Source organism: Phyllobates terribilis, unplaced genomic scaffold, assembly GCF_046119375.1.
Source record: "Phyllobates terribilis strain yellow unplaced genomic scaffold, ASM4611937v1 Scaffold_3__8_contigs__length_932513732, whole genome shotgun sequence".
NCBI lineage: Eukaryota > Metazoa > Chordata > Amphibia > Anura > Dendrobatidae > Phyllobates > Phyllobates terribilis.
This window is the reverse complement of record NW_027362763.1, coordinates 264933949-264945038: the sequence shown is the minus strand read 5'-3', so window position 1 is coordinate 264945038 and position 11090 is coordinate 264933949.

Sequence of the window (11090 nt, the reverse complement as noted above, 5' to 3'; positions counted from 1 at the left end):
CATGACAGCACCAGAGGCCTTCTGCATGTGTAAAATGGTGGCAGTCATTTTTTGGTGACTTGCGCAAAATGTTCAAATTCGTCTGGGCCTGTAAATTTCCTAAAATTCAACATTAATTTGGTTTGCATTGAATCGATTTGCTCATCTCTAGTTTATAGACATACAGTATATCTATGGCATGCTAAGATAAAAATAAATAAACAAATAATACAAGGAGAGGCTAGATAGACCGTATGTCCTTTTAGCGCCATCAATCTTCTATGTTACTGCTGTACGTTTCTATGCACTTGTTACAATTAACACTAGGCATATGAAATGTACTTCTCTTGTCTATAACTATTTGTCAATAGCATTGGAAGAAATAGGATGTCTCTCTTCATATATTTAATTGTGTTGTTCTTGCCTCCGGATTTATAGTTAAAAACTCAATGGTGCTAGCATTAAACAAATGACCATCATATGTTACAATTAGATTAAAAATAAGATAGGCAGGCACAGAGTTAACCTATGGCTATTGAGTCACCTCAATCAATGGGCCAACATGCTGCCACCTGGCAATTCCAATTAATCACCAGTCATCTGACACAATAGAACAGATACAGACACAGTGGTTTAAAACTCCTTCTCAATTTCCTGCTCAAAATCAGATTAAATGAGTTGACAAGATTCTAAAATGAGAAAGTAATGGCTAATGAATCAATTCACTTTGTGATATTTTGTTATTCAAAGTAAGCAAAATCTTACAAGGCAATCTCTAAAAAATATTTAGATTTGAGAGTCCTCAGTGATTGATACCTTTTAATGGCTAACTGAAAAGATGGTAACAAATTGCAAGCTTTCGACACTACTCGAGTCTCTTCATCAGGCATAGAATAACACAAAATCTGAAGACTTTTTATACTGAAATGTATAATAATAATAATAATAATAATGAAATCCATTAGATCACTTTGTAAATATTCATTAATCAACATTGGTTAGGGCAACTTACCAAATTACATCTTCTTCATGTTTTTTAAAGCAATTATTATAGTATATATCATTATGATACAATTGCAAATAAGTTTTACAATGTGAAGTTTATCTTCTATAAAGGGGTTGTCTGAATTTGCAGACTCATTTTCATGTTCTTTATAACAGGCAATTTCTGTTAGTAGAGGAGAGTCACTTTTTGTTTCTTTATCTGTAACAGAGGTGACTCACTGATTTTAATGGGCACAGTGCCATGCTTTGTTTACATTTTGGTGGCTGGGTAGCATTGAACATTTGCTGCTGTGTTCTCCTACACAACGATCACAGGGATTGGTATAAATTGTGAACATCTTATTTTCTGGACATCCTTTTAAACTAAACTATATAAACTAGCAACGAAACCTAGGATAAAAACAATGAGCAAATACCGTGCCGTAAGTAAGTAAATGAATAGTAATAGTACTTGTAAAGAATGTAGGGTACTTGGTTGACACTATCTTGATCAAACAAGGCTAAAGCCATCTCACCGTGACAAAGTGTACCTCAATTAGGATGGCCTATAACTCTAGTAGTTAACCTCATTATGTGCCTGCAGGCCTCAAAATAAATGGGAGGAGAGAAGGACCCAAGACTGTTTGGCTCCTACCCACGGAAAGCTATATAGACAAGATGCACAACTCAACAGGGGGGTGGGAGTATAGTGCAGGTAAACAGTATTCAACAGTGGCGACACAGGCGGAACAACAGTATATTTCTTTTATTTAACAACTAATGTTAATTGTAAAACACGCATTATATGGTAACAATTTCTTTGCAATGTTTGACAGTAAAATAAGCAGTAAATCACATAACAGAATAAATTATCAGAATACACTAGAATTCAGGGGCTGGTAGTTTAAAATGATCTACTGGAGGGAAGGGGAGCTTGATTGTCATTAACAATACTGGGTGAGGGGTAGTTTTTTAAAGCTTTGGCAATACTCTGTTCCGTTTCCCCCGTAACTCTCTATCCACTTTCGCGATGCCGCTCTGGCATCTGCATGTTCCCGTCTGACTACTGTCTTTCCCTCTATCCATGCCCGGTACCATATGTCTGTGTCAGAGGTAACGGCCCGTCTCGCGCGTCCTTCCTGGTTGCCGACCCAACTGTGAATCTCCGATCTGACACTTTCAGAGTTTCTGCGACGTCCTGTCACTGGCGCACACATCTGAGAACTGTTCTGCCGCAACCTGTTCCCTTTCTGATGTCAACTGGGTGAGGAACCTTGACTGGCGTCGCTCGGATCTTCAGGGCTTGACCGTCGATGTCTGGGCTGGGCGGATACACGGCACCTTTCTTCCTGACAGGAGCTCCGGACGCTGCTGTTGCTTCTCCCATCTCTCTCTTTGGCATTTTGGCGTCAGAATCACCTCAGAGCTTGCACACGTGCTGTTTTTCTCCTCAGCTCGTTTCCCTGACAACACAGTATCCAGAGTCCTGGTCAAGCTCCTCCTCTCTGCCACGCCTCCATGCTGTTCTGGTTCTACAGTGTCTTGTCTCCTTACAGGGACATGCCCCTACACGTGCAAAGTACAAAGAAGTAAAGCAAAAATGGGCCGGCACAGTTTTTGGTATATGCTCAACATGTAGGTGCACATTTACACAGTGGTCATTATAGACAAAACCTAAGATAAAAATAAAATGAGCAAATACTCTGCAGTAAGTAAATAAATAGTAATACTACATGTAAATAACATAGGGTACTTAGTTGACACTATATTGCTCAAAAGAGGATAAAAACCATCCCATCACAATAACGTGTACCCAATCAGGATGGTCAATAACTCTAGTAGTTCACCTCTCTATATATACACTGTGTGCAGAATTATTAGGCAAGTTGTATTTTAGAGGATTATTTTTATTATTGATCAACAACTATGTTCTCAATCAACTCAAAAGACTCAAATATCCAAGATTAATATTTTTGTAAGTTGGAGTGTTTTTGTTTAGATTTGGCTATCTTAGGAGGATATCTGTTTGTGCAGCTAACTATTACTGTGCAGAATTATTAGGCAACTTAATAAAAACCAAATAGAATCCCATCTCACTTGTTTATTTTCACCAGGTAAACCAATATCAGTGCACAAAATTTAGAAATAAACATTTCTGACATGCAAAAGCAAAAACCAAAAAAATTAATGATCAATATAGCCACCTTTCTTTATGATGACACTCCATCCATAGATTCTGTCAGTTGCTTGATCAGTTTTCAATTAACATTGCGTGCAGCAGCCACCAGAGCCTCCCAGACACTGTTCCGAGAGGTGTACTGTTTTCCCTCCCTGTAGATCTCACATTTTATGATGGACCACAGGTTCTCTATGGGGTTCAGATCAGGTGAACAAGGGGGCTATGTCATTATTTTTTCTTCTTTTAGACCTTTACTGGCCAGCCACGCTGTGGAGTAGTTGGATGCATGTGATGGAGCATTGTCCTGCATGAAAATCATGTTTTTCTTGAAGATTACCGACTTCTTCCTGTACCATGCTTGAAGAAGTTGTCTTCCAGAAACTGGCAGTAGGTCTGGGAGTTGAGATTCACTCCATCCTCAACCCGAAAAGGTCCCACAAGTTCATCTTTGATGATACCAGCCCATACCACTACCCCATCCATCTGGCCCATCAAGAGTCACTCTCATTTCATCAGTCCATAAAACCTTTGAAAAATCAGTCTTAAGATATTTCTTGGCCCATTCTTGACGTTTTATCTTATGTTTCTTGTTCAAAGTTGGTCATTTTTCAGCCTTCCTTACCTTGGCCATGTCCCTGAGTATCGCACATCTTGTGCTTTTTGATACTCCAGTAGCGTTGCAGCTCTGAAATATGGCAAAACTGGTGGCGAATGGCATCTTGGCAGCTTCACGCTTGATTTTCCTCAATTCACGGGCAGTTATTTTGCGCTTTTTTTGGCCAACACGCTTCTTGCGACCCTGTTGGCTATTTGCCATGAAACGCTTGATTGTTCGGTGATCACGCTTAAAAAGTTTGGAAATTTTAAGACTACTGCATCCCTCTGCAAGACATCTCACAATTTTGGACTTTTCAAAGCCCGTCAAATCTCTCTTCTAACCAATTTTGCCAAAGGAAAGGAAGTTGCCTAATAATTAAGCACACCTTTTATAGGGTGTTGATGTCATTAGTCAACACCCCTCCTCATTACAGAGATGCACATCACCAGATTTACTTAATTGGTAGTTGGCTCTCAAGCCTATGCAGCTTGGAGTAGGACAACATGTATAAAAAGTATCATGTGATCAAAATACTCACTTGCCTAATAATTCTGCACACAGTGTAAGTAAGCAGACAAGCACAAGAATAGTCAATGGGGGTGTAATGCCCTCCAGTGGTGCATGTGGATTAGTGGACCCACCTGCCTCAGGACTGGGTCTGCCTATGTAGGGGCTACCTGGTGATCACTGCAGCTCCAGATGGTGGATACAGGATGGTCTGCAGGTAGCCATCAGGTACCACTCCTAGGCAGATGCTGGTACTGAAGCTACTGATCCAGGAACCAGGTTAGCTGACACAGACTAGGGCTCCGTTTAGACTATTGGGTTCAGTTTAGGATCACTGCAGAACAGTTACTGACATGGAGATTCTGATAGGGAAACGTTCAGACTCTGGCCGCACCGGGACCAGGGAACTTCGGAAACAGGACTGGCCGCACCAGGACGAGGGAACAATGTTCAGGGAACAGGCAGTACCAGGACCAGGGTGCTAATCCTTCCTTATACAGAACACATTTATGCTTAGCAGAAGAAAACATTCATGTGCATGAGGAGTTGGAAATAGGGATCAGCCAAAAACTATCTGTCTGTTCTGGAAAGCCATTAAAAGATTTACCAGCACTTTCAAATCTAACAATCCAGATAGACAAGGTTGAATACACAAGACCAAGTCTTATTGCAGCCCATACGTTATTATGGGTTTGTCTGGACCTGCATTTCCTGGATCTTGTGACACAACAGCAGATTCCAGTCAAATAAATTTAGATGATAGATTGAATAAAATATAAAATATTAACACCCTAATGTGCATATCCACTTCCTGCCTATTAATAGCTGTGTTTCGTAATACCATCTGTATTGTTTATGTTATAGGCTTAATAATACCAATGTTGGATTTATATTGTATAAATTATTATCCTGGTTACCTGGCATTATGACCAGTAAGTGCAATGAAATCATGTTTCCCACTAAAACACATTATGACTTCATAGATTATGGCACTAAAAAGACTACCATAAAACTTTACTGAGAGAGGTGTTTACAGTACAATGATCCGTAACTTATTTCTTTGCAATGTTTAGCCCTAGCACTTAAGACATTTAATATTGTATGAGCCGCACCTGAGCATTTCCCAAAAGCATGCACGATTCATATTTTATGCCATTTATTTTCTTTTCTAGAGTAAAGCGCCGATTCAACATTCACGTAAACTGGAAAATTGTGAACATAAAGTTCTGGAAAACTATTCAAAACATTCTGCACATTTTGCATTGAATAGAAGAGAAAATTATGAAATAAAAAAATGATTTTAAGGGTTTATGAGATTTTTATACAATGAGTGCTACTCTTGTCTATGGGCTGTGTCTGGTATAGCAGATCAGCCTTATTTATGTGAATATAGCTGAGGTGCAATAATAGAATCAGTTCATGGAGAAAAAAAATTGTGCTACTTATAGGGAAAAAAATCTCTGTACAAACTCACATACAAACCCTCAAGGCCATCTGACTTCAGTAGAGCAGAAAAGTTAAGCAAAACACAGATAACTCTGGTGCTGGTAGTTTGACAGAAGAGTTTAGGAGTCATGGACCATGTAATAAGACAAATGCAACTAAACAAATCAGGAAAGTACCAAACAAAATATAAATTTTTATGAAAAATAAACATAAATCCTGTGGCCAATCAACAAACACACAGTATCCCCAAAGTCACCAATCACCTTATCTTACAAGCAAGGGGAAGAAACTATTTGTTTTTGTGGTCGGTATTTTTTGATGCACCCCCTCTTCCCTCAGATTGTGTACTTGAGATCTCAACAAATTAATATGCTGAGTGGCACACTTCCAATTGTTGTGGTCATAGAGATATATAAAAGGTCTGAACAGTGTCTTTAATCCATACACTTGCAAAAGGTAAAACGCAAAATGCCTTCCTTAAAAAAATAAATTATAATAACACTGTTCAAAAATAAAATTGTAAATTGAACAAAATTTGTTAATTCATATAGATTTGATGCTGCTAAAAATGAAAATGACATGGAATTGAGAATTAGCTCTAGTTTTTATTTACAAGAGTTGATCGTGGAGAATTGTAATGCAGTAATTGTATTGAAACGAAGACATTTTTTCATATTAGTTTGTATTAGGTTGGCAATATCCGGGGAAGAGAAACACTTCAGCCTGGTACAAAAAATTTACAAAATGAATCATTGGTTGAGTCTAAGAAAATGTTTACTCCCTTCGCTACACATCAAACTAAGACTAATGAAAAACTTGGTAAAGAATATGCAACAAGAAAGTGAAGGTTTCAAGTGTTTGATATCAAAATTTGATTAAGTCATAGAAAGTTGAAAGAGGGTGTCTTTGTTAGCCCACAATTTAGGGAGCTTTACAAGGACATTCAGTTTGATGACATACTTCAGGCTGTCAAGAAGGCAGTGTGGAATAGTTTTAGCCCCCTCACCACCTTGCGATTTTCCGTTTTTGTGTTTTTGTTTTTTTCTCCCCTTCTTCGCAGAGCCATAACTTTTTTATTTTTCAGGCAATATGGCCGTTTAAATGCTTGTTTTTTTGCGGGACGAGTTGTACTTTTGAATGACACCATTGATTTTACCATATAGTGTACTGGAAATGGAGAAAAAAATTCCAAGTGCGGTGAAATTGCAAAAAAAAGTGCAATTCCACAATTGTTTTTTGGGTTTTTTATTTACCATGTTCAATAAATGCTAAAACTGACCTGCCAATATGATCTATAATCGCCTGTGCTACACATAGAAGGGCTTCAGCAAGAGACTACTGCTGGACAATCAAGAGAGACGCTCCGGAGCTACATTACAAACGACAGGCAAAGAGAAAGTGTCCAACTTGAAATTGCAATAAATGTAATTACTTATTATGTACTTTGGCACATGTAATGATAATCTGTCATAAAATTTCCCAATAAATGTGTGGAAGGTTTTTGCAGCTTGTAACCATGAATTCTGCATTTCATTAATTTCATTGCCCCACATCTCCTATTTTAAAAACTAGACCTAATGATATTAGCAATATGGTAATATTCTGTTATCTTATGGTCATAGAAATGTGAATGACCTCACTTGAATGCATTTACAAAGAATTAATGAAAATTTGTTGAACAGTGTAATTATATATTATTATTATTTTTTTTAAGGAAGGCACTTTTTTGGGTCTTACCTTTGTCTCAGAAGAAGCTTATAAATAGGCGAAACCCATAGTCGAGCCAGAGCTATGTGCCTTGTGTTTTTATAAGAAGAGTGATTTTGCAATTTATCTTTGCTAGTCTATGAATTGGAGACTTTCCATTTTATTAAATGAAGGAGTGGTGTACAACATTGTCACTGAACCTAGTATACTCCTCGTAGGCCACAATCATTGGAAGGGAATCAGCGTATTTATTTTATTTTATTTAACCATCTGAAATATGCAATCAGATGGAAGAGTACATGAAAATCTACCAAATTAAGACATTCTTTCTTCCTCTTGCTTGTAAGAATAGGTAATGAGAGACTGAGGATATTGTCCATGTGCATTATTTGGATTTCCAGCTGCAGGATTTTTTTTTTCGGTTGAGGAGTTGCAGACTCTTCTTTCCATGGTTTTAATCCACTGGAACTCAGATTTCCACCGGTCACACCTTGTGTGAGTCAATCTTTCATTTTATTGTATATTAATTATATGACCCAAAACTAGGGTCTGTATCATTGCAAACTGGCTGTGGAGCATTAGTTGTATACACAGCTTACTGATGACCATGGGTTATAAAGATGAGCAGTCCTTAAATATAGCAATGTATTATGTATCTCAGATGCTTACTAGTGTTGAGCGAGCACTAAAATGCTCGGGTGCTCGAAGCTTGGGCAGAGCTCGCCGTGATACTCGGGTGCTCGACCCGAGCAACGAGCCCAATGTTAGTCTATGGGAGACCCGAGCATTTTTGCGGCGGCACCCCCGGCAATCTGTAGAAAGCCTAAAAAGTGTCCAAAACGATAGTGACAGTGCTCAAAACACATGGGGACAGCATGGGCATCGCCCCAGGAAGCATTTCTGACCCCCAGGTCACTGGTGTCAACAACGTGGTCAGAGGTATTAAGCCATTTTTAAGGGGTCACAAGAAAACGTTCAAAAACGAAACTGAAAGTGCTTTCCTGTGAAATATGTTAAGGAATTTCCTTTCCAGGGTAAAGACTTGTATATAAGGTAAAATAAATAACTAAAAACAAAAATACTCCTCCACACCTTGGGCTATGTTCACAAGTAGCATTTTTTATTAGGTTTTGCACTTCTGTATTGCTTTCAACCGTGACAAATGCATTCACCGGAAAATGTCATTTTAACATTTTACAACCTTATCTGGCCATGTGCTCTGTGACACATGCATACAGTGCTGAAAAGACATGGGAACAGCATGGGGAAGACCCCTGGAAGCATCTGACACCCAGGTCACAGCCTAAAAGTGTGCCCATCCGAAATGATCCTTGCCGCATCAGAAGACGCAGACTTGCAACTATCCCCGTGCAAGTCCTTCTCCCAGAGCAGTGTTCACTTGTACCTCCCTCATTCCTTGCAATGCAAGCGCAAGTATGCAGCCTGCCACCCACCCACCCCCAGGCTGCAATAGCATATTGCTAGCTTGCTTAGGCATGTGGAGGCAGACGCCGGCCACCATGTCATTAGCAAAAAGAACTTCGGCACTCCATACATGAAAATATAAGAAATATTGTATCTAGACTAATGTCACTTTGAAAAATGAAGGTTTTTTGCGCATAATTTGGCCAATTTATGTGTGCCCATCAACCACGACAAGGTCACCTTCGTATGATGGGAAACTACGCTATGCTACCACTGGATATGCCACTCTTGGGCTGTAAGCCTGTATGGACAATATGTCTCTGCTTGGGCTTTTAACCTACAATGTATGGGCTGGTAGAGCTAGTTTAAACCACCTGTGACTGAATGGGAGGGACACATGGTCAGAAAAAAGGCGACCCCTCTCTTTTTTCTATTAATCATTTTTGGGATCCCGCTCCTGGAGCATTGCAGCAGGTACGTGTTCACACTATTAGAAGTTTGACAGCCTTTTTTCTGACCATGTGTCCCTCCCATTCAGTCACAGGTGGTTTTAACTAGCTCTACCAGCCCATACATTGTAGGTTAAAAGCCCAAGCAGAGACATATTGTCCATACAGGCTTACAGCCCAAGAGTGGCATATCCAGTGGTAGCATAGCGTAGTTTCCCATCATACGAAGGTGACCTTGTTGTGGTTGATGGGCACACATAAATTGGCCAAATTATGCGCAAAAAACCTTCATTTTTCAAAGTGACATTAGTCTAGATACAATATTTCTTATATTTTCATGTATGTAGTGCCGAAGTTCTTTTTGCTATTGAGATTACTCTTTTCTTCAGAGCACCCGAATAGACCAGTGAGCGACCCCTCTCTTTTTTCTATTGGCCACCATGTCATGGCTGCGTCGGCGGCCTGGTGTCCATACTCAGTCCCCAGCCGCCCGGCGGCCGGGTGTCCACACACGGTCCCCAGCCGCCTGGGGGCGGCCGGGTGTCCATAAACGGTCCCCAGTCACCCCTATTTCTCTGCTGAACTTCCCGCACACTTTTCTTAGCCTGGCCTGCTTTAGGGCAGCATTGGACGAGCCCACCAGAGAACCAGACTCCTCCGGTGGGCCCTGGCTTCTCCATCAGGGGAGTTGAGAGTGCCAAGGTGAGGAGCATGATGATGATAAAAGTTAGCATCTGCTTTGTTTTCTTGGAATGCAAGCGTAAGTGTGCATCCTGCCACCCACCCACCCCCAGGCTGCAATACCATACTGCTAGCTTGCTTGCACTTGAAATTGGGCCTTTTAGGCATGTGGAGGCGGAATCTGGCCACCACGTCATGGCTGCGTCGGTGGCCTGGTATCCATACTCAGTCCCCAGCCGCCCAGCGGCCGGGTGTCCACGCTCAGTCCCCAGCTGCCAGGGGGCGGCCGGGTGTCCATACTCGGTCCCCAGCCGCCCCACGGCCGAGTGTCCACACACAGTCCCCAGCCGCCTGGGGGTGGCCGGGTGTCCATAAACGGTCAACAGCCGCCCCTATTTCTCCTTCTCCTGTCAACTTCCCCACACACACTTTTCTTAGCCCGGCCTGCTTTAGGGCAGCATTGGATGAGCCCACCAGAGAACCAGACTCCTCCGGTGGGCCCTGGCTTCTCCATCAGGGGAGTTGAGAGTGCCAAGGTGAGGAGCATAATGATGATAGAAGTTAGCATCTGCTTTGTTTTCTTGGAATGCAAGCGTAAGTGTGCAGCCTGCCACCCACCCACCCCCAGGCTGCAATACCATACTGCTAGCTTGCTTGCGCTTGAAATTGAGCCTTTTAGGCATGTGGAGGCTTAATCTGGCCACCACATCATGGCTGTGTTGGTGGCCTGGTATCCATACTCAGTCCCCAGCCGCCCGGCGGTCGGGTGTCCACGCTCGGTCCCCAGCCGCCAGGGGGCGGCCGGGTGTCCATACTCGGTCCCAAGCTGCCCCTATTTGAAGGACAGCCTAACCACAAACACGTGGACAAGTGAATGTGGCCAGGGATGGTCCATCTCACACCTTCACACTGGGTTAATATTGTGGAAGCCGGGACACAGTTGGACACTGGGATGCAATACGTCCTCCAGACATAGAGGATTGCGGGTCCTAGGTCAATCAGGCTTCAACACAAAGTACAAAAGGTAGACAGCGGCAGTGGTCAGCCTCCTACACAATGAGTAAACTATTCATGATCATGAGGCCATCCATCTCCTTAGCTTTCTGTTCCTTGGAATGCAAGCGCATGTGTGTAG